Genomic DNA, 27,866 nt, shown 5'->3' on the forward strand with positions numbered 1-27,866 from the left:
CCAGGCCACAGCGGGCAGTGGCACTGTGCCACATGCCCGGGCACGGGGTGCGGGATGCGCCAAGGCCAAGCGGACGGGGCCTCTGCCCTGCGTGGGCTGGAGGCCGCAGAGGCCGAGGAACACCCGCCAGGAGGCCACTGCCTGTGACTCATGTGGCGGGGGCAGCGTGGCCCGGGGCCCCGGGAAGCGTGCCCAGACGGGACCTCAGAGGATGAGGACCACTGGACAGGGCGAAGGACAGAGGACGCCACCGAGCGGTGAGCGGAGGCAGAAGCCGGGTGAGTCGGGAAGGGGAAGACGGCCGCGGGTACGGAGCCCATGAGGACAATAGCCAGGGGCTCGGGGGTCCCTGTGGCTGCAGCACGTGGGGTCTTGTGCATTAAGACCCCGGAAGGCTCAAGCAGGAGAGACTCATCCCCAGCTGTGTCTTAAGAAGCTCCCTCCGGCTGGCACGTCCATCTGCAGAGGAAGCGGCCTGCGGACGTGGACCAGCCACGCGCCGGACTATCACTCGGCCGCGAGAAGGAAGGACATTTGGAGACAGGTTACAATATGCAGATGGGCCTCGAACGCCTGCGTCTGGGTGAAGGAAGTGCGCCTCCCGCATGGTTCCGCTTCTGTGAGACACGTGCACGGAAAAGAGGCTGGAAGAGAGGGGGCGCGGGGCCCCCTCACCCGGTGCTGCTGGCGCTCTGGAGCTAGACGATGGCATCTGCACAACCGTGTCAGCGTCGTGAGTGCGCTCGGCGGGGGGAGGGCGGGGAGGAGGGGTCAAGGGCAGAGTCGGTGGTCCTGGAGGCCAGGAGAAAGGCGGAAGACGGAAGCTGGGGACCTTCACAGCGGGAAGCGCGAGGCCCCGCAAAGAAACGGAGGCACAGCTCGAGTGGGGTGGGACCCCAGAGATGGTGGGTCCTGGAACCAGAGTTTCGTGGGCAGTGGGGCGGCACCGAGCGAGGTGGGGGGGGGGTGCAGAGGGCGCGTGTCAGGGGCACCGGGGGCGTGGCGGTGCGGGGAGGACAGCCGAGCACCCCAGCGCGGACCCCGTGGAAAACTAGCTGTCCTCGCCTCCAGAGTCCCCAGGCAGGTGCAGAAGAAACAGCGGCCACCGCGCCCCGCCCTCCTCCCCGGGGGCTGGTCTCCCGCACGCGCCCCGCCACCGTCCACGCCGTCCACGCAGACAAAAGTGCGCGCAGGATGGGGGCTCCGTCTTTATTGGGTGGTTGGTTTCAAAAGGGGGCTCACGGTGAGGGGTGTGGAACCACGTGGGGCGGGCCCTCCAATCTGCAGTCCGCTGGGGAAGGGGGGCAGCCCCTCCCCAGAGAACCCCCAGCGGCCCCACGACTTCCCTGCTCTGTCTTGGGGCGGCCCCGGGGTCACTTGGAGCCCCCGCCTCCCGGTGCCCATCCAACCCTGGCTTGTGAGGGGGTCTTCTTCCCACAATCAGAGCCCCTGAACCTCCCGCCCAGCTCACCTCCTGCCAGGTCCCAGCCCCACGGCCTGAGCTGCTCGCCCAGGTCTCTATCAGGGCCTGTAGGCTCCCCCCACTTCTCTCCGGCGTGGCTGCTGCCCGAGGGGGCTCCTCCCCCGCCCCACTCCCACCCTCACCCCCTCACCCCTATCCTATCCTCACCCCACCCCCCCACCCCTGTGGGGACAGGGCTCTTAGTTCCCCCGCAGGGAGGCCAGCTCTTCCCTCCTGGGTAGAAGTCAGGCCCTGCGCCCTGGTCCGAACCCCAGGTTCTCTTGACCTTGGCTCAAGTCCCGATCTTGTGGTTGGGGAGATCCACGGCCTCTGAGCTGACAAGGCGGAGCCTGCTTGGGATTCTCTCTCTCTCCCCCCCCCCCCTCAAAATAAGTATTTTTTAAAAAAGAAAAGAAAACCCCCAGGAGCTGTGCTTTACCGCCCACCTGGCGTCTCTGGAACGAATCCCAGCCGGGGTCGGAGCCTTGTGACATCCTGTTCTACGCGGTTTTGAAATCCGCTGTCGTTACTTAATGGACCCGGGGAGCCCCGAGTCGTCACGTGCGGGTTCAGCTACTCTCCGCCTGCAGCTCAGACACACAGAGACGACCTGGCTTCTTGATAGTCTGGGATGGACGCCAATCCTTCCCGCGAGGACCCCGCTGGGGGTAGGAAACAGCTCATTCCGTCAGCGTCCAGGAGGACCCTCTCACTTGGCTCTTGAGATGAACTGTTTGACTTCCGTAATATCTTTCCGCCCCACTCCCCTCAGAGCTGGGCTCTGCTGGATGGGGACCCCGTGTTGGAGGGGGGTCACAGGACAGCACCAGGCCTGTGGTCTCCATGGAGCACAGCTTGATTCCTGGTCCAACTTACCGGGAAAGAACAAGAATTGTTCACCACTTCAGAGTCGAAAACTAAGACTCAGAGAGGTTATGTCACATGGAAAGGCTCACACAGGACAGCTGGCCCCTAACGCAATTGCAGCTGGTTCCCAGGCCCCAACAGCACTGGCCTCCCAAGTGGCCCCCAGCTAAGTTGGCCTGGACTTTCTGTCCCTTCACCCGGACCGTCCCTCGTGTCTGCTGGCCCCGGGGTGGCTCACTCACGATAGGCCTACTGACTCTCTCGGGGGGGGAGGGGCAAAATACTAACCAGCATTTGAACACAAGCTGAGAGCTATCAGTCACCCAGACAACCCCAAACAGTAGCTGGATTTCTGAACTTGGTGTCGGGGAGCCCAAGCTCAGAGGGATCGCCGGGGCCATTATTAAAGCATCTCTGCAGCGCATTCCACACCCCAGGCGCCACTCCGAGCCCCCAGCATAAACCGGCTCGTTTGCGTTTTGCTCTGTTTGGCTTCTGCAGACACAAGGGGCTGCCGGTCCCAGGTCCTCCCCCCAGGGGACCTCAGTTTCCCCCTCTGCACAGCAAGGACGAGCACTTCGGGGCCTCCAGACCCCCCAGGCTCCGGCCTCGCCGCGCCGTGGCAGAGCTGGAAGCCTAAGCCTGAGAAGCCACCACGTGGAGACTCTCCGGCTGGAGTGAGCCCTCCGCCTGCTCCCGGGCTCTGCTGCCCAGAGGCTGGGCTGGAAGGGCAGCCCCGGCCGGTGTGGGTGTGCGTGCTGCCCGGCACAGGGTGTCCCAGAACCCGCCTCGGCCAGGCGAGGCCCGGAGCGGGGCTCACACTTAGCCCGGGCCCGGCCTCCACACTGTCTGGAGCACAGAGCCCCAGAGGGACAGACTCCGGGAGCAAGAGAGCAGGGGACGTGACCCCGGCCAGGGAGGGAAGGGCAGAGAAAACCCCTCCTCAGCCAGCACTGCAGCTACAGAGAGCTGAGAAGGTGTGGCCAGGGGTCCTGCGTTTCTGAGGCTGGGAAACAGGATGGAACCGGTTCTGTCGGGTCCCAAGCGGATCTTTTGGGCTAAGTGTCCAAGGGGGAGAGTTTGGGGAGCAGGAGGTGAAGGCCGAGGGGGACGGTAGGGGTCAGGGCCGTTGGCTTCATGAAGACAGTCGCCAGGTCCCCGAGTCCCCTTCTCTGACCCTCCCCTCCACCCATGCAACCACACAGAGCGCCCGAAGCTTCTCCTGACGCCCCAGGCAAGACCCCAGCTTCGCCCGCCCCTCCCCAGAAAGCTTCCTCGGGACCCTGAGACGACCTCGCCTCCTGAAGCCCGGGGCCAACGAGGGCATCACGACGTGACCCTGTCCCCTGTCGCGCACATCATGCGATGCTCCGGCAGGCCGCCCACCTGCGGGCCCGCGCCCTAGGGGGCGCCTCCCAGGCATCAGCACGCCGGCAGCTTCCAGAAAGCCCAGCGCAAGCCACCACAGAGCCTCCCCTCTCCGAGTAGCAGCCGGGGGGGTGGGCGGGGCTGGACCTCTCCTAGATCTCTCCCATTTGGGGACCCGTTGCTCCTGACCCCGTGCGTCCTGCATCCTTCAGGGTCATGCCATGCAGCGGGAGCCCCTTCAGCCAGCGCTTCCTCATGTCAGACCTCCTTCCGTCCTCGGCCGTGTGATTTCTGGCTCCCCACCGCGCCTGGCTGGCAGGGTTGGTCCCGGAGCGGGCCCTGAGGATGCGGCCCTCGAGGCGGGATCACAGACTCCATATGTGGTGCTTCGCGCTGGAGAGCAGCCCACACCCCGCTTCCTGCCCATGGGAAACTGTGCAGACGGCGGGGGCGCGACATGGCCGTCAGCCAGGCCTCCGCGCCTGTGACCGTGTGTGCCCCGGCAAGAGGAGAGGACAGCACCCAATTCAACTCGGTCCCGCTCCCGGTCCCGCTCCTAGTCCTGGTCTGAACAGCGGTCTAGGGAGAATCTGCCCCTGCAGCTGCCGGCAGGCGCTGGTGAACATCAAGACGGCATCATGCGGGGCCAGGAAGGGAGGAGGCGCCCCCTGCACAGACAGACAGACGGACACACAGACGGACACACGGGCACACAGATGGACACACAGACACGGACAGGCAGGCAGACAGACACAGACAGGCAGGCACACAGACGGACACACAGACGGACAGACGGAGACACAGGCACACAGACGGACACACGGGCACACAGATGGACACACAGACACGGACAGGCAGACAGACACACAGACGGACAGATGGACACACAGACACAGACAGACAGACAGACACATAGACGGACACACAGGCACAGACAGGCAGACAGACATACAGACGGACAGACGGACACACAGATGGACACACAGACATACAGACAGACACACAGACAGACAGACACACAGACGGACAAACAGACACACAGGCACAGACAGACAGACACACAGACACACAGACGGACACACAGACATACAGACAGACACACAGACGGACAGACAGACACACAGATGGACAGACGGACACACAGACACAGACAGATAGACACACACACAGACACATGGACACACAGACGGACACACACGCACACAGATGGACACACAGACAAACAGGCAGACAGACGGACACACAGACACAGACAGGCAGGCACACAGATGGACACACAGACGGACAGACGGAGACACAGGCACACAGATGGACACACAGACACAGACAGGCAGACACACACACAGACGGACACACAGACACGGACAGGCAGACAGATGCACAGACGGACACACAGGCACGGACATACAGGCACACAGACGGACAGACAGACACACAGGCACAGACAGACAGACAGACACACAGATGGACAGACGGACACACAGACTCACAGACGAACACACAGACACAGACAGACAGATAGACACACACACAGACACATGGACATACAGACGGACACACACGCACACAGATGGACACACAGACGGACAGACGGGCATACAGACACACAGACACAGACACACACATACAGACACACTCAGACACACAAACAGACAGACACACAGACGGGCACAGAGACACACAGATGGACCTACAGACACAGACACACAGGCACAGACATACAGACAGACAGACACATAGATGGACACACAGAGACAGACAGACAGATAGATACACAGACGGACAGACAGATAGACACACAGACAGACAGACACACAGACGGACACACGGACACAGACGGACACACAGACATACAGACAGACACACAGACGGATACACAGGCACAGACAGACACACACACAGACAGACACACACACACAGATGGACATACGGACATACAGACACACAGACAGATGGACATATAGACACACAGACACACAGACAGACACACACAGACACAGAGATGGACACACAGGCAGACACAGACACGCCCATTCAGACACACAGACACGCTCAGACACGCAGGGGGACAGACAGATGCACAGACACACGACACGCGCGCTGTGGGGCTGTCGAGGCTGCGCAGGAGCCGATGGCGAAGCTACGACAAGTTGGGCAACGAGATACGCTGAACGTCAGCCCCGAGTGGAAAAACAACTCACGCATCCACGTCGCTGCGCACACGGGAGTCCGCACACGGTCGGGAAGAAGGGACACGTCTCTCAGCAGCAGAACCCGGTGCCCTCTCCTGGGCGTGGGAGGCGGAAAGGAGCCACTTTCCAGAAGCGACCCCGACCTGACAGCACCCCTCGGCCGGGGCGCGGGCGCCAAGGTCCACAGCCGCGGGGACGCGCGCACCCGGACGTGAGGTGACGGGAAAGGAGTCCCGTCTGCGGCTTCCTCCTAAAATCACATGTGCGAGTCCAGTCGTGACGAAACACGAGACGAGCCCCTCGCGGGGATCTTCCCCCAAACTCCGAAGCAGGCGTCTCAACGCCTCGAGGTCACGGGACACAAGGACGACCCACGGAACTGCCCGCCTAGACGGGCCTAAGGAGACGTGATGAAACGAGACGCGGTGTCCCGGATGTGACCCTGGAACGGACCACAGGCGCGAGGGGGCACAGGGGTCTGCACACGCCGTGGGCCTGACGTAACAACCACGATCGCTACCGCTTCACGCGCTCTGGCCACGCGCCGCCCTCCTGTAAGACGTGAACTCCCGCGTGGGCTGCCTTCACGATTTTTCGGTAAATCTAAACCTGTCCTGAGAGAAGCAGCTTATTTCAAGAAAGCAAACCACAAAATGTGTATGTGCCGGCTGCTGACCTGTGACGCCAGTCGAATCCGGGCTCGCCATTCGCTGGGGGAGGGGCCGGGATCCCGAGGACGCGGGGCTGGACCCCGAGGGAACGGGCAGTCTTGCGCCCCCGCGTCTCTCTGAGACGGCTTTCCCTTGGAAGCGACTCGTCCGGCGTCTGGCGAGGCTCCAACCTCATCCGTCCGCAGCCCCCAGGCCCGAGCGCACCGGCAGGAACCCCCCGTGAGCGCCCCCCAAGCCTTTCCTGCAGCCGTTTGCGGAGCAACTGTGGACGGGCCGGGGGGAGGGGACACTGAGGTCTTTGAGGATCGGTAGACACCGGCCTCGAACTGATGGGAACCCTGGGAACCCAAACACGACCCCAGCGCCCCGGCCAAAGGGGGACCCGTGGAGGTCAGGTCATCGGTGGTTTCTTCACTTGTGAGACTCCGTCAGACGCCGAGCTGCCCCCCCACCCCACGCTCTGGTTACCTCCCCGGTTCCAGAACGTTGGCATCGGAATGGACGTACTTTGCAGTGGGCAGAATGCAAACCCCATGGCTTCTGGGACCTGCGGATCGGGGGCCATTACAGCGACTCCCTCACTCCCAAGGGCCGAATAGAAATCCTGGAGCCCTCCCGCCTGAGGACAGAAAGCGGGGAGCCATGCCACCTCCCTGGAGGGATGGCGGGAATCGTGGCCAGCCGCCAGGCCTGAAGGCAGAGGGGCGAGGGTGCCCGACGCTGTCCCCCCGGCTCACCACCCGGGAGGGGGCTGCCGGAAACCCCCCCAGCTCCAGACGCTCCCCACTCTCGACCACGACAGGCACCTGGTTGCCCGCACTGACGGTGTCCCGCTGCCCGTGTCCCTGGAGGGCAAGTGGGAAGGACTTTACGCGTCTCGGGAAGACACAGGCTAACCAGATGATGGTAACTAAACCCCACCAGCGCCAGGGGTCCACCGTGTCAGGGAGGTGGGCGACCCCCCCACATCTGATAATTCATCACGCGAAACCCCCCCCTTTCCAAACTGCTGAGCCGCGGCGGCGCCCGGGGGCACCTCCGTCCCGGCGCTGGGGCCTGAGTCCTCTCCTTCGGGCTCCGTGTCTTTCCCGAGGACCCCCTCACTTCCCTAGGGAAGGAAGCCTGATGCCAAATTTGTCTGAAAATGTGTTTTATCACCTGCATTCTCGAAGCGTGTTCTCCTGGAAAGAATTCCATATTTTGAGTTGTTTTTTCTCGGTTTTTCTAAGATAACAGAATTGTCTTCTGGGCTCCCGAGTCTCTGGGGAGAAGCCAGTGGCGTTTCTGTTGCCCTTGAGAAGGTAGTCCCTTCTGGCCTTAGGGGTTTCCTCCTTGTCTTTGGTTTTCCACATTTTCATATAATGAGCCTGAGGGGCCCCTGAGGGGCTGGGGGGTGGGTGGGGCTCAGGGGGCTGAGCTCGATTTCGGCTCCAGTCGTGCTCTCACGGTTTGTGAGTTCGAGCCCCACATCGGGCTCTGTGCTGACAGTGCAGAGCCTGCTTGGGATTGTCTCGCTCTCGCTCTCGCTCTCTGGCTCTCGCTCTCTGCCCCTCCCCTGCTCATGCCCATCCTAGCTCTCTCTCTCTCTCTCTCTCTCTCTCTCTCGGTCTAAATAGATAAGCTAGATGCATAAGGAGCCTGGAGCGTTGCTGGCTGGGTGTTTCCGGCTGGTCTGGCAGCGTCTCTTGTATCTGCAGCTGGAAACCGTAGTGGGTTCCCTGCAATTGAACTCGAAATCCGTTGCCCCGCGGCCCCCAGGCTCTGGCTTTCAAGGAAAAGCTCACAGGAAGGCGGCAGAAACAGGAACGCATCAGCAGGCCAGGGCCAGGGCTGGGGAGCGGGGCTGAGTGTCATCCCACCCCAGGGCCATCCCGGGGCCCAGACAAAATGGGGCGTCCCCCGGGTCAGCTCCAGAGGAGGGCTGGGCCACCGTGCTTCGTCTCCTTGGGGCAGTTGAGGCCTGTGGCCCAGGCGAGAGGGGTCCCAGCTCCCAGCTAGGCCTTCTCCTTCCTTCCCTGGCTGTGGAGCCCTGTCCCTTTGAAGCATCTGGCCTGCAGCTGTCCTGGTCCCAGGGTCGGGTTCAGGACCTGGTTCTCTTTCCCCTCCAGTGGCCAAGACCCTGCCTTTCTGAGGACTCGGGGCCTGTGCTCACAGCCCCTGCCCCCCACCCCTGCTCCCTCCATGAGTGTGCTTCAGAGGTGACGTCTGGCCTTGGAGGGCCAGGGGTCGCAGCAGGGGCAGGGGGTCCCTGAGCCAATCACTGGGAGCAGAGATACTTAAATGGGCAGAACAGACTCTGAGACCCAGGTGTGAATTCTGCCCTCCCTCCTCCTCCCTCCCTCGTTTCCCCTCCCCTCCTCCTCTCCCCTCCTCCTCCCCCCTCCTCCCCCCTCCCTCCTCTTCCCCCCTCCCCCTCTTCCCCCCTCCTTTTCCCCCCTCCTCCCCTCTCCTTCCCCCTCCCCCCTCTTCCCCCCTCCTCCCCTCCCCTCCTCCTCTCCCCTCCTCCTCCCCCCTCCTCCCCCCTCCCTCCTCTTCCCCCCCTCCCCCTCTTCCCCCCTCCTTTTCCCCCCTCCTCCCCTCTCCTTCCCCCTCCCCCCTCTTCCCCCCTTCTCCTCTCCCCTCCTCCTCTCCCCTCCTCCTCCCCCCTCCTTCTCCTCCCCCCTCTTTCCCCCTCCCCCCTCTTCCCCCCTCCTTTTCCCCCCTCTTCCCCCCTCCTTCCCCCTCCCCCTCTTCCCCCCTCCTCCTCCTCCCTCCTCCCCCCTCCTCAGTCCTGCTCATGGCTTCAGGCACAGCAGCCTGGACCGGGCTCGACTTGCACAGAGACACATAACCACCTGCTGGACTGCCAGCTGGACGTTCCCCCTGAACCACAGCGAATTAGAACAAAGGTCCTGTGGTCACACGTGGCCCCGGAAATGAATGCGCAGCATCCTGAAGCCACCATGTGCCCAAAGGACAGGCAGTCCGGGGTCCCCCCAGCCTACCCGAGGCCCCGCGAGACCAGAAGAATCACCTTTCACTCCCTGTCGCAGGCCCTGCGTGGCTCTGGGCCCTGAGCCCGGGCCCCTCCCAGCCACCGCTGCCCACAGGTCCAGGTGGGCCCCCCACGGGCTGTTTGGCTCCCCAGCGCGGGCTGCTGCTGTGGGCGGAGAGAGGACAGATGTGCCCTCTGGGCGAGCTGTAACAGCCCGGAGACTCTGCACGGAGCCCCCAGGCCAGCCCCGAGCCCCGTTTGCCCCGAGGGGCCTCCCCAGGGACACAGGGCCAGGGGGATGAGCCTTGAAACACAGAGAGGTCCTACCATTCCTTTCCCGGACTTCCCTAGACTCCAGGAGCCCTCTGTCCCCTGTCCTCGGCTCCTCGAGGGCCAGGGCGCGTGGGAGCAGACACAGGCCGGCCTCAGCAGGGCGCCCACTGCGGCAACACACCCAGCATCCCGCTGGCTCCGGCCGGCGCGGCACCCGGGACCCCCGCAAGCCCCCGTGTGCAGGAAACCCCACTGGACGAGGCAGCGGTGACGGGTCTCGAGCCCAGCCTCTGTGCTCCCGTGGGACGCACTTCTCACCCCGCGGCCTCCTCCCCACACTGGCCCCCTCTCCTCTCTCATCCCCGCTCCACCCTCCAGGGCTGCTGGGCCAGAAACTGAAGGCATCACAGTCCCTCGTCTGCGTGGGCCTGGTGGAGGGGCTCGAAAGAGACGCGGCCGGGCCCTGCGCCTGTCCCCAGGGGCTCCGGTGGTCATCCCCCATCATCTGCCGGGCCCTCTGATCGGCTGGGCCTGGGAGGCTCAGCCCGGGGGTCCCAGGGCCCACCGGCTCAAAAGTTCCGCTGGGGTCTGCAGGGGGCAGCCGGGATCACGGGGCTGGCCGGCTGTCTCCGGGTCAGGGCCCTGCGTCAGCCCGGTGGCCCCACGTTGCTAGTCTGGTCACAGCTCTCCCAGATCACTTCCTGGTGAGGCCAGCTCTGACTCTCAGCCCTCCTCGGGGAGCGAGACCAGGAAAACACCGACACTTGCTCCTCTCCCTGGGACTGTCGTGGACGGAGACCCTGTGCCAGCCGTGGCTTGTCCACTCGCAGCCCGGGGACAGCAAACAAGTCACTGGTGGCTCTGAGCCCCGGTTACCGGTCTCCCCGCTGCGCTGCCACAGACGGGCCGCCGCTGCGGGGAGGGGGTAACAGAGATGTGGTCCGGAGGGCCGCTCGCGTAGGGGGGGTATCGTTACCCGTGAGAAGGGCCTCCCGACCCCTGTCCTGTGATCCGGGCCCCGGGGAGAGCCGGACACCGTCTGCCGTGGCCCTCAGCGGGTCCCGCCTGCGGCCCCGGCACGTGCCCCTCCTGTTACCCTCGTGCCCCTGCACCCACGGGACGTGGGGCTCAAAGGAGGCCGGGGGGCCCAGAGGTTCGGAGGTGCCCAGTCGAGGCCCCGCCTCCTCACGGACCCTCGGGGCCCTTCCCGGGGCTCACTCCGCAGAGCCGGCTGGAGGCGAGGAAACGAGGGCTGTGCCCCAACAACGACGACACGGACGCTCAGATGGCTCCCAGCTGCTGGTTCACAGCGGCCGAGTCCACAGAAAACAAACACAGGCTCCAGAGCCTCGTGGCACCTCGTGGCGGCCGAAGCCCACGATGCCACGTGCTCTGCGCCCCACCCCCGCCCCCGCTGTGCACACAGCCACCTTCACGCCACACCGGCCGTGACCCTACGTGGCCCGCCGTCACCCTCAGAGCCCAGAGGGCAGGGCCTGGGGCACGTAGCGTCGCTCTGCACCGACAGCGTCACAAGTGGCCACGGACCGAGGGCTTCGGACAACAGAGATGTGTCCCCCGGTTCTGGAGGCCAGGGGTCTGACATCAAGGTGTCGGCAGGACACGGCTCCCTCCAGAGGCTCCAGGGGACGGTCCATTCTGCCCCTTCCGGCTCCTGGATCTTCCCAGACACTGCCTCCACCTTCACACGGGCCCCTCGGTCTGTCTCTCCCCCATACGCTGCAAGGACACCTGTCATTGGATTTGGGACCCATCCGGGTAATCCAGGATGGTCTGCTCGTCTTGAGTGCCGGGGAGCCAGGAGGACCAAATCCCCCTCAAAACCTGGGACCCAGGGGTGGGAGAGGAGCAGAAGCAGGCGTGAGAAGCCGTGGGTGGGGTGGGCGCCTCCAGACAGGGCTCTCCTCCCACGTGGAGAACTGCACCTTCTTGTCCCCCTGCGCTGGCCTCCCAGCCGTGCCCACCCCCCCCCCCCAGGCTCTGCTTCATCCTGGGGACCCACGTGGGCCCCTGGGCTCTGGTCCAGGACGATGGCAATGTCCAGCCGTGGCCAGGACGATGACAGATGACAGGGGGCAGACACACACTGGTCGAGGGACCGAGGATGCCCCGTGCTGCCCCTCAGAGCAGCCCCCCAGGGACTCTGCCATCACCTGGGGCCAAACCCATGGGTCTCTGTCCCTTCCCGTGCCCGGTTCCCGCAGCCCCCGGTCTCTGACGGGCTCACACCCAACAGTGACTCAGACCCAAAATGAGAGCATTTAAAAGTTTAAAATATGACCCACACATGGGTGACCCCGTCAGTGGAGCATCTGACTCTTGGCCTCGGCTCAGGTCACGATCTCACGGTTCGTGGGTTTGAGCTCCACGTCAGGCCTGAGGAAATCACAGAAAATAAGATAAAAACAAGCACAACATAAAAATAACTAGGAGAAGAGGTGCAGAGTTCGGATGGAGGGGACCCACCACGTGCATAACCGATGTTTCCGAGGAAGACAGGAAAAACCAGTCTAGGGTGCCACAAAGTCTGTGTTTCTGACCTTAAAATGGAACCAGAGGTTCACAGAGAGCTCACGTCCCGGGCGGGAGGCTGACACGATAGCAAGACATCCACCACCAGTAGGGGACGTCAAGGGTCGGGTGGTGACGGCAGGACCGTCACTTACTATCTGAAGATGGGTCTACAACGTGTGGCCCAAGGAGTCTGTGCCAGTCGGTCTGTCTGCAGGGGCGCAGGGGCGCAGGGGGCGGGCACGCAAGAACCCGGAGGCAGCCCCCTCATGGTCATTGGGATGCCCCTCGCTCTCCAAAGCGCTCTCGTGCCGGTGGGAAGAGGTGCGGTCCAGGACAGCAGCCAGAGTGTGGAATATGATGGTGTGTTAGGTAAACACGTCCCAGAAAGTTATGAAGCGGTGACCACGCTGAGGTCGCGTAGACCAATAAATCCCCCGTTCTCAGGAATCACGCGGAATCATCTAAAAAAGGGTCACCCTTGGGGCACCTGCGTGGCTCAGTCCGTTGAGCGTCCGACTTCGGCTCAGGTCATGATCTCACAGTCCGTGAGTTCGAGCCCTGCATCGGGCTCTGTGCTGATGGCTCGGAGCCTGGAGCCTTGCCTCAGATTCTGTGCCTCCCTCTCTCTCTGCCCATCCCCCACTCACACTCTGTCTCTCTCTGTCTCAAAAATAAGTAAACATTTAAAAAACATTTTAAAAAGGGTCACCCTCTGTGTCAGTTATCCTCAAGGTGTTCAGAAGTCTTAGGGGTGCTTGTGACAGCGAATAAATGATAGTGCAAATGCAATAAAGTAATAGGCGCATCTGATGAAGGGTATGCGGCTGTCCCCTGTGCTATTTATATTTTTGAGTTTATTTATTTAGAGAGAGAGAGAGTGGCACGCGCAGGGAAGAGGCAGCAAGAGAGGGGGAGAGAGAATCCCAAGTAAGCTCCGAGCAGCTCGGAGCCCAACACGGGGCTCCAACTCACAAACCGTGAGACCGTGACCTGAGCCGAGATCAGGAGTCAGACGCTCAGCCGAGGGGGCCACCCAGGCGCCGCTCCCTGTGCTACGTTTGCTTTGACCTCTTTGGTGTCGGTTTGACGCCGCTTCCGAACAAGACAACCTGAAGAGGAGACGGGGGAGGCTCCAGGTCGGACAAAGCCGCATGGCCGGCCAGCGCGCGAGGCTCCCAACAGCCACGGGGGGGCGAGACCTGTTGCCGAGCAGAGGCCGGGCTGAGCTGGGACGCGGTGGGCCCGAGCCGGCCTGGGCAGCCGCGGAGGCCACGCCCAGGACGGCGGCCAAGCCAATCACGTGGAAACACGGAACCCGGTTAACGAAGTTGGGGTGATGGACGGGTGGGAGTCGAAACGTGACTTCCAAACTGGAGGCAGTTGGTTTAAGAAAACAGCGGCTCCTTTTACAGTTCCTGGCGGGACCTGGGGGGGGGGGGGGCCGCCGACCCGGGTGGTGACACTTGTAACTTAAGCATTCCTTCAATTGTGACATTCACGTCCGTGACGCGTCATGCCCTTTCCTACACATCAGGAGCCCGTGGCTGGGCGGTTTCCATCTGCGCCTCCCGCGGTCCGTCCCCGCTGCGGCCTGAGGAGGGGGGACCTTCAGGGTGTGGACTGTCTGGAAGGGACGTGGGGGCCTGTTGGTAACTTCCTCTTACCTTGAGGACGCGCTTCCTTGAACTCAGAGGAAAGGGGCGTTTCCCCAGCACTGAACTTTAAACGCAATTCACTTACAAAGTCCACATTTCACGCAACGGGCCTTCCCGAGGGCCGCAGAGGGACTTCGTGTCCTTTCCGGCAGCCTGGAGTTTGTAGAGCAGTTCGACAGAAAACCTGAGCAGTCAGAGCACGGCCCCCGCGTGACCCACACGGTCTCCCCGTCACCGGAACCTTCTGTCCGTGCGGCCCCGCTGCCTCCATGAGCGAATCACCCCTGATTCGTTAGTGCTGACTGGAAGCCATACCCTACCCAGGTCCCCTAGTTCCCCTGCCTTCCTGTGCCCCCGGATCCCACGTCCCCCTCGTCACCCTCAGTCGGCCTGCCTCCCCGGGCCCCTCTGCACTGACGGTCACCCCGGGCCACGAGATGTTCTAGCCCGCCAGCACTGGCGTCATACCTGACTTCATGCTAATGAGGTGGCCCCGGAGTCACTAGAAAGCCCCAGGATGGGGGCTGGCGGCCTGAGGAACCAAGTGCGACCTCCAGCCCCTGACCCCGGGGAGGCGACAGTGTGGGGATTGTGGGGATGGAGTCAGTCCCCGATGGCCAGTGATTCAACCTATGGATCGTGCCCATATGATGGGGCCTCCACCCTAAGTAACGGGTTCAGAGAGTTTCCTGGTTGGCGGCCGCGTCCACGTGCCAAGAACGTGGCATGCCCCAAACTCCACAGGGCAGAGCTGGCTCTCTCGGGGCCTCCCGCGTCTTGCCCTCGGTGCCTAGTTATCTGGCCGTTTGCTCGTGCCCTTCACGATAGCCCTTCGAGTAAACCAGTAACCACGGGAACTTGCTTCCCCGGATCCTGTGAACTGTTCTAGCAAATGACGGAACCCGAGCACACGGTCGCGGGATTCCCTGATTTGTATCTGGTCGGTCGGGCACAGGCCCGCACTTGTGCCCAGGGTGTGGAGCGGGGGCGATCACGTGGGACCCGACCCTCGACCCTGTCCAGGTTATTAGCGTCAAGACTAAATCGTAGGACACCCTTGGGTGTCTGCAGAGCGTTGTGGGATTGCTTGGTGTGGAAAACCCCACACGTTTGGTGCCGGAGTTGCCCTGCGTATGTAAAAACATCCCGGCAGTGGGAGGTGTTGGTCTCAGACTCCCCTTGACCCGATGACCCGGACAATCTTGAGGAATACTGGTCAGGTATTTCCAAATTCTGCTGGAAGTTGATGTCTTGCTCATGGTGCTGGTGCTGTGGGTCTGGGAAGTTGTCGCAGAGGTGGTCACATCACGTCGAGGGAGCACACGGTCGACATGACGTGTCACTGTGGGCCTCGGTCACCAGGCTGGGGTGTGTCTGTCGGGGTTCTCCACTGGAAAGTGACTCTTTCCGCCCCATCCACACTGTCCCTGGAAGGAAGTCACTCTGTGCAGCCCACACCTAAGAGACGGGCCGTCCCTTGATTGAGGAACCTCTTTGATGCAGAGCATCTGCATAAATTATGTGGAATTCTTCTGCATGGAGATTTCTCTCTCCTCCCCCATTTGCTTACTCAGTCATTTGAATCTGTTTATACCCGAGGATATTTATGTTAGTGTTTGGATTATAATCCGTTACTATTTGTTTTGCTAGGATTGTTCCAGATTTGGCCCCTGGGCCCTGCATCACATAGCATGCCCCCTTCGGCAAAGAGCTCGTTGGTTGAAGCCCCTCCTCACCCTTCCTTACTATAGGTTCGTCCCGTGCATTTCCCGCCCCAGCCCCGGGGTCCGCCATTTCTCCAAGGAGCACTCGTTCCATTTGCTGGAGAAGAGTGCTTAGAAGCCAAGAGCCAGACCCTGGGTGTGCTCACTGCTGCTGGGGTGGCATCGCTTCTCGGCCTCTCTGCCGACAGAGACGTGCGTGTGTGCCAATCCACATATGGATACGTCTCTGTAAATAATTCCGTAGTGATCATTTGTATCTAAAGCATGCTAAACACGAGGCCATGCTGACATTTCCACCTGCGATCTACGCCCCCTGGGTCATCCTCACTCTGCTCCTGTGTAAATTCTCCCTGCGATGTGAGAAGTCTGACTCCCATTTGCCCCCGAGTTACTTACTGACCCGGTCTGTCTACACATACTGCGACATGGGACTGTGCCCCTGGACTCCCGGGGACAGAAGCTTTACCACCCAGAGTCCAGTACTTGGGGACAATGGCTCCTGCTGTGACTGTCGCAGATCCCACCCATTTCCCAAGTTACTTAGGCCAGCGCCTTCCCGCCCGCTCTCCTCCGCTGGGGCCGTCCCACATGTGTGCGCCCCAGTTAAATCCTGTCGTCATAGAGTGTAGCCCTTCCTGGGAGCCCTTCAGCCTTAAACCTAACTTGTTGGCTTTTAACTAGCGTGCATGAAGGGTCGCTCTGAGCTGTAAAGTTCTATGGGTTTTGACCAGTGCATGATGTCCTATGCCCATGGTTACAGGATCGCACAGATCTTGCCTGTACTCCAAATGTTAGTCCCCCCCTTCCCCCAAGCACCTGGCATCCACTGACCCACTTAGTGACCATAGTTTTTCCTTTTCCAGAATGTCATACGGTTGGAATCAGACAGTGTGCAACCCTTCCAGACTGGCTTCTTTCACTTGTTGATATGCATGTAAGGCTTCTCGTATTTTCATGCCTCGATAGCTCATTTCTCCTCGTTGCTGAATAATATTCCACGGAATGGAATTTATCCACTCACTGACTGAAGGAAATCTTGACTGCCTCCAGTGTGGGGTGATGATATGAAAACTGCCCTAACCATGCAGGTGCAGGTTTGCGTGGTTTGAGGGGGTTGTACGCTGAGGCTGCCGTTGCTGGCTGGTATCGTAACGTTATGTTTAGCTCGTAAGAAAGCGCAGAACTGTTTTCCAGAGCGGTTGTGCCATTTTGCATTCCCAGCAGCCATGAATAAGGGTTCTCACTGCTCCGTGTCCTAGCCAGCACTCAGTGCTGCCAGGTTCCTTTTTTATTTTAGCCATGATAATGACTGAGTAGCAGTATCTCTTTGTTTTGATTTGCAATTCTGTAATACGAGATGGGCCTGCGTCCTTCCTGCCATCTGCACATCTTCTTTGGTGAGCTGCCTGTTTAGCCCTTCCGCTCATTTGTAATCGGGATCTTTGTGTTCTGGTTGCTGAGCAAGATTTCTGTATATATTTGGGACAGAATTGAGAGACTGAACATACAAAGGGACAGACTATATATAAAAACAGGACTGTGGCCCGCAAGCTGCAGCTGCCATGGTCTATGGCAGCCGGCCTGCTCTAAGGCAGACCTATAGGAAGTCAGACCATCACCAGCAACAATCCAGGAAACCAAACTAACCCCTGTAGCCATCAACCCCAAAAGGTCCAAAGCTGAGACTTTATTTATAACTGACACTTCCTTACTTTTTGTCCCACTTCTAACTTGGGACCAATCAGAGAGAGCCAAATAGGCTTCCCTGAGCAACCCCATGGGATGCCCACTTCTAGACCCCTGCGTCCCCAGCTCGGTCAGGGTCAGCCAGAGCTGCATGCCTGACCTGCGTTTTCCCACAAGAAACTTTTCCTTCTCCTCTGTCTGCCTTCGAGTGTCTGTCAGACACGAATGATGATGTCTCTTGCTATAACAAACTTTGAACAAATCGTCTTTGCCTCTTCTCATTTAGTTTGTCTTCCTTTATTTCCACAGAGTCCTTTATCAGATATGTGTTTTGCAAAGATTTCTTTTCTCTGTCCTCAGCTTGTCTGTTCGTTCTCTTAACAGTGTCTTTCTCAGAGCATAAGTTTTAAATTTTAATGAAATCCAACTTCTATTTTCCTTCATGGATCATACTTCTGGTGTTTTATCTAAACGTCATTGCCAGATCCAAGGTCCCTTAGAATCTCCTATGTCATATTCTAGAAGTTTTTGAATTTTACATTTTAGGGGCGCCTGGGTGTCTCAGTCAGTTGAGCATTTGACCTCAGCTCAGATCATGATCTCGCGGTTCATGAGTTCCAGCCCTGCGTCAGGTTCTGGGCTGACAGCTCAGAGCCTGGAGCCTGCTTCGGATTCTGTGTCTCCCTCTCTCTCTGACCCTCCCCCGCTCACGCTCTGTCTCTATTTCTCAAAATAGATAAATGCTAAAAAATTTTTTACATTTAGGTCTATGACCCATTTTGAGCTAATTTGGGGGGAGGATGTAAGATCTCTGTCTAGGTTGTTTCTGTGTTTGTAGGTGAATGTCCAGTAGTTCCAGCACCCTTTGTTGAAAAGTCTTTCTTTTTTCCTCCGTACTTCATTTGTGCCCCCATGACAGATAAGTTGGTTATATTTGTGTGAGTCAGTTTCTGCCATTTTGTTCCATTTGTATATGTTATATATTGCTGGATCTCATTGGCTAATATTTTGTGGAGGATATTTGCATCTATGTTCATGAGTTATCAGTTTGTAGTTTTCTATCCTTGCTCTCTCTTTATCTGGCCTGGGCATTAGGATAATATTTGCCTCATAGGATAAATTAGGATGTGTTCCCCCTGCTTCTATTTGCTGGAAGCCATTGTAGAAAATCCGTACCATTTCTTCCTTAAATGTTTGGTAGATTTCACCAGTCAAGCTACCTGGGCCTGGGGCTTTTTTCCCCGGAAGGCTATTAATCATGGATTCAACTTCTTTAATAGACATAAACCTATTGATATTATCTATGCCTCCTTGTGTGGGTTTGGGTAGGTTGTGCCCTTCAAGAAATTTGTCCATTCCATCTAAGTCATCAAATCTGTGGGCATAGAGTCATCCATAGTATACTTTTAATCCCTATGGGATCAGAAGTGGTCAGTGTGGCTCAGCAATCCTTAGAATTAACAGATTGAGACCCACCTGGGCCTGGGTCCACGGCTTGTGCATTGGCCTCAGAAGATTTGAGGCCACCTTTCCAAAGTTTGGCATGGGTTACTGGGTGTGCTCTGACCTTGCCTTGTTATTGAGTTTATTTTATTCCCAACTATAGCCTCCCATTTGGAATTAGCTTCTGGTATAAAATTGGATTCAAATCTTCCCCTTCAGTTTCATCCAGATCAAGGGGGTATACTGGTGTCCCAGTGGTGCCACCTTGAATCAGAGCCATCCTCAGGATTGGGGACCACAGCCAGGAGCATGGAGATGCATGTCAACGAGGTGATAGGACTCGTCTGTGTCCCAGCTAAGCCTGTAGGGGCCTCAGAGGAAGCTGTTCTGAGTTAGTAGGATCCCCGGCAAATGATGTGGAGGTGGAAGGCTGGGAGGGCAGCCCCACCTGATGGGAAGTGACCAGAGCTTGGAGTAGTGGCTCTCAAACTTGCCTACATATTGGAACTCAAGAAAAATACTGATGTCCAGGCTCTGTGTCAGAGACCCTCACTTAATTGGTTTGGGGTGCCACCTATGTTCAGATACCTTGGATAAAGGTCCAAGCACAGGCACTGACTACATCTTGGGACATTTCACCTATATATGTGCCCAAATAATTGAAAGCATGGAAGGAAGGAATGTGTTGGGGCTCCTTGGGTGGTCACACCTTAGGAAGCCAAAGGGCTTCATTCGCCATAGGACAATGCTGCCTTCTTCACCTGTGAAGTCATCTATTGTCATCAAGAGAGCCTGGCAGAGCTGGTGTAGACCATTCCAACCCTGTGAGGTCATTGATAGAAGTTGTAACATGCTAAAGAGAACAAAACAAGCCTGATGGCTCCCACTCAGCCTTAGGAACATTTATTCCCTTAAACTTCTCAGTGGAAATTAAAGAAAGCCTCTGCCTGAGGGCCCTGGATGAGAAAGGAGTCCTCGGATGTCATTGCTGTCAGTCTGCTTGGGTGTAAAAGAAACATTGCCCGCAGGAAGGGGAAGCTATGGCTGGGTTGTTTGCACAGGGCTCGACTACAGAGGCACCTGGTTTTGCCTTTTCCTGCCTGGAGTCTGTGGTCTGGCTTCAATCCCAGATAAATGTCGGAGAGAACCCAGAACAAGCTCTAGAGTGTCTGAATGCAGCCAAACAAACAGAAACGCTACTATGAGATTAAGAGAAATGAACAGAATGTACAGGCTCGCCTGACTGAAAAGTCCAGCGGTAGTGACTTCAGACACAGCTCGATCAAGGTACTCTGATCTGCCATCAATTGGCCTCCACCTTTGCCTTCTACTCTCCTCTGCATTGGCCACCTCCTCCCCCCAGGGTTTCTATTCATGGTAGCAAATGGTTTCTGCCATTGTCAGACTCAAGTCTTCCCAGCTTGGCAGCCCCAAGGGGAAGGGAATGTATATGCTTCTCACCTTTCAATGTCCATTTCCCCTTCTCCCATTGGAATAGAATTTTGAGCAAAACCCATAAACCTAATTACCTATTGACTGTCTACCTAGGCTTGCTGGAATCTTCTGTGAGCTCCTCCAGACCTATTTGTTATAGCTCTCCACCCTGCTGTCTGCTCTACATGAGCAACAGCCACAGATTCGCCTTGCCCTCTGTATTCTAGAAAGGTCTGGTCAGTGAGAGGCTCCGGCAGGAAACTGTGGTCACATTATTTATTCCTCCATCTCCCACGTGTCGGCACTGCCTCAAGCTGGCTGTGTTACTTGTCCAGAGTTCACACTTCCTGTCACAGCAGCCCTCTCCACCTGCCTTTCCCTGTCTTGCCTCCTCCCCTCACCCTTCAGACAGGAGGGGTCATGGTCCTTGGTTGTTACCAGTTCGGGGTACAGCACTATCACTTGAGGGCTCCTATATCCCATCCACTGTTAGAATGTGCTCTCTGAATCCCCTCCCCCGGAATGCTGATAGTTGCACTGGGTGCACAAGGAAAGGCTCTGGCCGGTCAGACGTGCACAGAAACAAAGTGGGAAGCCTCCCAGGCCACACCCTGCAAGGAAGAGGTGTGCATCCCACCACTCGTCTTGTTTGGAAGGTGGATTCAACGAAAAGCCATCTTGGACCCACGGATGAGAACACCCTAGGAATGATAGCAAGACCCAGGACTCTTGCATGCTCCAGATGGCAGAGCCACCAAACCAAGTCAGATGAAGCTATTATTGGGGTATTTCAGCCATGGTGATTTTGGGCCTCTGTCCCTGCAGCTGAACCCATGTTCCGATCACACAGCAACCCTCTCTTTCTCAATAGCTTCTGTCAATGTTCCAGAATCGTCTCTCTGGCCTCGAGCCACATCTCTAATCACAATCCAATCGTTATGGCCAAGGAAACGGAATATCCTTACTGGCCAAGCCTGGGTCCATCCTTGGAGCTGGAGCTCTGTTACAAGTACAGGGGGGATAAGTGCTGGGCAAACCAAGGCAACTGTCCCTTGTAGTTGTGACCACAGCCACATTGAGCACCTCCTACGTGCCAGGCACCTGATACCCATGGTCTCATCATTGTGCTATTTTATTCTTAACTCTTGTCCTTCCACGGACTTGTCATTCAACTGGGCTTCCTTGAGCAGTTCTTGCCTGCGTCTCCCATCAGTTGCAGTAGAGGGTGAGGTTCATCTGGGCTGGCCATCCAAAATGGCAACAGTCAAACCGGAAGCACAGCTGCGGCCTCAGACCAGGCCGCACACAGCCCCTTGACGTGGTTTGGGCTTCTCACAGAAAGGTGGTCCCAGTGTAGTGGTCCCACATTTCCTACATGGCAGTGGTTTCCAAGGAGTGGGAAGAGGAAGCCATCCGGTCCGTTGAGGGCTATGCCCAGAACTGCCATGGCGTCACTTCTAACACATGCTTTCTGACAAAGAAGCCTCAGGGCCACCCAGTTTCAAAGCTGTTTAGAAATACGTTCCACCCCAAAGTCGTAGTGGCAAGTCCACACCGCAAAAGGGAATTGTGGGAAGGGAGATATCGTGGCAGCTGTCTTTGGGAAATACGGCCTGGTGCAGTCTGCCCTCTGGCCACAAGTCTCATCCCTCCCCCACACAAGATATGCTCCCCCCCTCAACCAAGACCCCAAAGTCTCATCCCATTACAGCATCAGCTCAAGGTCCAGGGTCCTACTCAGTTGGGTCTGTGTGTGCATGAGATCCCTCAAGTACAACACCTCAAATATGGTTCTTCTTTATGAAGACCTGTATGATATAAGTGATCTGCCCCCTCACACCCAACATGAAACGAGGGCATGGGATAACTGTCGCTTCAGTCCTAACCAAAAAGGGGCCTCACAACCCTAAAATCCAGCCAGGTGCATTGTACTTTGATTCAGACAAGTTCTGTTCCCTGAAAGTGACTCTCTGTGGTTCTGGCTCTACTCTTTGAACTCTAAGCTGTATTCCTAGAATGATTTCCTTGTTTTCCATAACAAATGGCCCACATTTTCAGCTGAGTCCTTTCCTCAGCCTGCTTTCCACCTTAGGAAGCTGAGGGCTCAAAGGCTTTTGGTTTTGAACTCTTTCCCTTGCAGCCTAGGCTGATATAATTTGTTTACAAATTGTGTGGTTTTCTTATATATCAACTTATAATCTCTTAAGACAGGCTCTTCTCTACCTTGGGTTGAGAATCAGGGTGTATGGGACATCACCCTTAAGACTCTACAAAACCTGATTTATAGGAAAGAGTCTACAAGAGTGGCTCCCAACTGGAGGTGATTTTGCTATTGCCTGAAGAACATGTGGCAATGTCTGGAGACATTTTTGCTTTTCACAAGTGGTGAGGAGCTGTCACATAGTGAGTAGAGAGCTCATATGATGCTAAACATCCAATACTGCACAGAAGAGCTCCCTACAAAAGGGAATTATCCATCCCCAAAAGTCAATAGAACCAAGGTCAAGAAACGCTGGTCTACAGAAATTGCCCTAAAATATTTCTAAATTCTTAAGTAAGCATCTTATAGTCACATGCTTATCTTCATTTTTACCCTGAAACATCTTGCTGTGCTCAATTTGATCTTTACCTTGTAGCCCCTCATTACTTTGAGAGTCTTTTGCTGTCTTGAGAGGCTGAAAATGAAGAAAAAACTTTATTTTCAAATCCAGTAAGTCCTAACAATAGCACATGACTACTCACTTCATGAAACTCCTTCAAATTTGCTGTTTATTATGTGATATTATAATAATAAGCCATCGTGAAATAAAAGCCAACTTAAGAAATGAACGTGGGAGTTCTTTCCCCTCCTGGATGGATGGTTAAGATGTGTTCCCGGAGCTGCTGATGCACAGAATTTGACAACGGAGCCAACACCAAAGAACCAAAGCTGATGCGTGTATCATGTGACAAGGCTTGAGAAATAAACTCATTATTGTGTACCACCAGTAAGGTGGCAGAATTGAGTTCTTACCACTATTCCCCACAGGGAATATCCATTTTGACAATTAATCATGGATGAGAGTACCTTTGTGGGAGTCCATGAGTCAAGTGGAGAAGTTCCAGCACACTACTAGAGAAAAAAATACAATCGACACATTGAAAAAGTGACCTTACCTACATCACCCCTCTGTAGCCAGTATGGCTCAATGCCAAGAGAGACCTCCCCCCAGCCAATGATTTCTCCCATGTGGTAAAGTAAGAGCATGTGAATGAGTGCCCAGGTTTCCCGGTTGTATGAGATGCTACCCAAAAAGCCCACTACTTTCTTCATCCACCCAGAATGGTGAAGTGATCTGCAAAGCTGAGGAGTTGAGGAAGGCTGGGAACACAGCAACCAGGACTCAGAACTCATCAGATCATACTCACACTTCAGGGACTCCATCAGGAAGACTGCCCACAAGCCAGTGGGTACATCTTGCTTGCAGAACCCCTCAGTGGCCCACGGGCACCCCCAGTGGCTCATGCACCTCACCTACCCTCCTCTTCTGCGGCTGGCTCCCTGCCCATCCTCCCATGGACAGCAAGTGTGAGCCTTTGCAGACAGCTAAAGAGCATGTACAGAAAACCAGCCCAATTCTGTGGGATTTGGAAAAGGCACACAAACTTGAACGTTCCAGGGCACCACCCTAGGCAAACAAACAGAAGGCTCTCAGCACCTGACTCTGCAGGATCACTAGAAAACATACAATCTCCAAACTTCTTCTCAAGAGGAAACAAGAAGTGTAGAGTGGGTGCATTCATAAGAAAGGTCTGATTAAGCCTCAGAATCCCTAGCCAGGCTGACTGGTGAAGACATCTCTTTCCCAAAGCCAGTTGGAGGTGACTGCCTCTCCAAATGTGAACACAGCAACACACAGCTTCAAGGAACCTGAAAAAAAATCAAGAAAACATTATGACATCATGAAAGGAGCACAATATATTTTCAGCAACTGACCTCCCCAAAATGAAGATCTATGAGTTACCAAATGAAAAATTCAAAACACCTGTTTTAAGGAATCTCAGTGAGCTACAAGAAAACACAAATTGACAACTCAAAGAAATCAAGAAAATAATACATGAACAAAATGAGAACAGAGAAATAGAAATTATAAAAAATGACACAAACAAAAATGTGATGGTTAACAAGAGGGGAGATGGGCAGGGGGAAGGGGGAAACAGGTGATGGGGTTTAAGGAGTGCACTTGTCATGATGAGCACTTGTCATGATGAATGGAAGTGTTGAATCATTGGATGGTACACCTGAAACTAATATGACACTGTATGTTAATTAACTGGAATCTAAATAGAAACTTTAAAAAATAGAGTATTTAGAGCCCCACCCCACCCCCCAAAAAAAAACCTCACAAAGAACCAAACAGAAATTCTGGAGCTGAGGAAAAGAATGAATGAAATGAAAAATGCAATCAAGAGCATCAACAGAAGACTAGATCTAAGCAGAAGAAAGAATCTGTGAACACAAGCATAGGTCATATGAAATCATCCAGAGAAGAAGAAAGAATGAAGAGTGGAGAAAACGTATGAGAAGGATAGGACATCATCAGATGACCAAAAGACTTATTATGGGAGTCCCAGGGGGAGGGGGAAGGGGTACAAAGCTTATTTCAAGAAATAACAACTGGAAAATTTCCAAATCTGGGGAGAGATAGGGACACCCAAGTGCATGAAGCCCATAGTTCTCCAAACAGATTCAACCTGAGGCGGACTCTGCCGAGACACGTGAAGGAAAAAACTATCAAGGGGCGCCTGGGTAGCTCAGTTGGTTGAGCTCCAACTTCAGCTCAAGTCATGATCTCACAGTTCATGAGTCTGAGCCCTGCATCAGGCTCTGCACTGACAGCACAGAGCCTGCTTGGGATTCTCTCTCACTCTCTCTCTCTCTCTCTCTCCTCCTTCCCCCATACATGCTCTCTCTCTCAAAAATAAATTAAAAGGAAAGAAAATAACTGTCAAAAAATCAAAGGCAAAGAATTTCAGAGCAGCAAGAGGAAAGAAACTCGTTACATACCCCCATTAGGCGATCAGCAGATTTCTCAGCAGCAACCGTGCAGAGTGGGGTGAGATATTCGAAATGCTGAAAGAAAAAACTGCCATCCAGGAGTACTTTTTCAGGCAAGCTGTCCTTCAGAAGTGGAAAGGTAAAAAATTTCCAGGCAAACAAAAGCTGAGGAAGTTCCTCACCACCAGACCTACCTTACAGGAAATGCCGGAGGGAGTTCTTCAAGATAAAACAAAAGGACACCAACTAGTAAACTAGGAATGTGAAAAACTACGAAAGTGTAAAGCTCACCGGTAAAGGTAAGTATATACATAGTCAAATTCAGAATAAAGTGTAATGGTGGTGTTTAAATCAGGTAGCTCCAGGGGCACCGGGGTTGGCTCAGTCTGTTAAGTGTCCGACTCTTGATTTCGGCTCAGGTCATGATGTCATGATTTGTGGGTTTGAGCCCCGCGTTGGGCTCCACACAGTCAGTGCGGAGCCTGCTTGGGATTCTCTCTCTCTCTTCCTCTCTCTCTCTGCCCCTACCCCACCCATGCTATCCCTCCCCCCCCCCTCTGTCTCAGGAATAAATAAATATTTTTAAAAAATCAGTTAACTCTAGTAAAAACGGTGAAGCAAAATGTATTAAAAGAAACATAGCTCGCACAATTTGTTAATGGATAACAACATTAAAAATGTAAATTGTGACATCAAAAATATAAAATATGGGGGCACCTGGCTGGCTCAGTCAGTTAGGTATCTGACACCTGATCTCAGCTCAGGTCCTGATCTCAGGGTTGTAAGTTCAATCCCCGTGTTGGGCTCCACGCCGGGCATGGAGTCTACTATATAAAATGTGGTGAGGAGTATAAATACAGATTTTTTTTTTAGTGATTGCAGTTAAATCGTTGTCAGCTTAAAACGGACTGTTATAACTATAAGACACTTCATGTCAGCCTCACGGTAACCACAAAGCAGAAATCAATGGTAGATGCACAAAAGGTAGAGAAAGGAATCAAAAGTCGACACTGCAGAAAATTATCAAATCATGAAGGAAAACAGTAAGGAAGAAAGGACCTACAACCCACCCAGGAAAAAAAAAATTGGCAAGATGGTAATAACAAGTGCTTACCTGAATAATTGTTTTCAATGTAAATGAATTAAATTCTCCAATCAAAAGATGCGGAGCAGCTGAATTCATTTGTTTTCAAAAACCCAACTATATACTTTCCTGAAGAGATTCAATTCAGCTTCAAGGACACACATAGGCTCAAGGTGAAGCGACGGGGGAAGATATTCCATACACGTGAAAACCGAACGACAGCAGGTTATCCTTAGACAAAACAGACTTGAAGTCACAACCTGGAACAAGAGACAAAGAAAGTCACTATATGGCGATTACGAGTTCAGTTCACCAAAAGTTTGTAATGACTGTAAATGCATATGCGCCTGACATCGGAGTGCCTAGGCACATCAAGCAAATAACAGATCCGAAGGGAGAAATAAACAGCCGTGTAATGGTGGTAGAAAACATCAGTAGCCCGCGTTCAGTAATAGAGAGCTCATCCAGACAAAACACAGACGCTGGGCTTGAACTACACTTCAGACCAAACGGACCCAACAGGCACATACAGGGCAGTCCGTCCACCAGCAGCAGAATGCACATTCTTCTCCGGGGTCCACATAACATTCTCCAATATAGATCATGTGTGAGGTCACTAAACAAGTCTTAGCAAACTTAAGAAGATTGAAATCGTATCATGTATCGTCGCCGACCATGACGGTACGAAACTAGAAATCAATCACAGGAGGGAAGGTAGACAGTTCACAGATGTGTGGAACTTACACAACCTACACAATTGGAGAGGTATTTGCAGACCACTTAGCCGACAGGGAGTTAGTACCTAAAATATACAAGAAAATCATACAACTCAATAGAAGAAAACAGAATCCAATTTTTCAATGGGCAAAGGACCTAAACAGACAAGTTTCCAAAGACACAGAAATGGCCCACACGAAAAGGTGCTCAATGGGGCTAATCATCAAAGAAATGCTTGCAGATCAAAACTACGGTGAGATACCATTTCGCAACCACTAGGACAGATGGTCCAGAAAGACAAGAGGTAACAAGCGTTGGCGAGGATGTGGAGACTCTAAGTTGGCACAGTCGCTCTGGGAAACAGTATGAAGGCTCCTCCAAAAATTCAAAATGGAGCTACTCTATGACCCAACAATCCCTTCTGAGTGTGTAGCCAAAGGAAATGACATCAGCATTCCCAAGAGGTATCTGCACCGCACCACCATGTTGATGGCCACGTTATTTACCGCAGCCAAGATTTGGAAACAACCTAAATGTCTATCAACAGATGAGTGGATGAAGAAAACATTCTATGCAGTGGAATATCTTTCAGCCGTTAAAAAGACAGTGAAATCTTGCCCCTGTGATGACATGGGTAACCCTAGAGGACATTATGCTAAGTGAAATGAGCCAGAAAAATAAAGAGAAATACTGTGTGATCTCACTCATATACGGAATGGTAAAAAAAAAAAAAAAAAAAAAAA

At 55.2% G+C, this 27,866-nt stretch overlaps 1 long non-coding RNA gene across 1 annotated transcript; it reads right to left on the reverse strand.

The window, feature by feature from the left end:
• Positions 1 to 23,057: 23,057 nt before the first annotated feature.
• LOC122221466 lies at positions 23,058 to 26,469 on the reverse strand. The gene is made up of 3 exons (XR_006203239.1): positions 26,437 to 26,469; positions 25,332 to 25,541; positions 23,058 to 24,194 (listed from the first exon to the last, which is right to left on the reverse strand). It is a non-coding gene; the product is annotated as an uncharacterized LOC122221466 (long non-coding RNA).
• Positions 26,470 to 27,866: the final 1,397 nt, after the last annotated feature.

The sequence above is a fragment of the Panthera leo genome, chromosome B3, assembly GCF_018350215.1.
Source record: "Panthera leo isolate Ple1 chromosome B3, P.leo_Ple1_pat1.1, whole genome shotgun sequence".
In the NCBI taxonomy this organism is placed as follows: Eukaryota; Metazoa; Chordata; class Mammalia; order Carnivora; family Felidae; genus Panthera; species Panthera leo.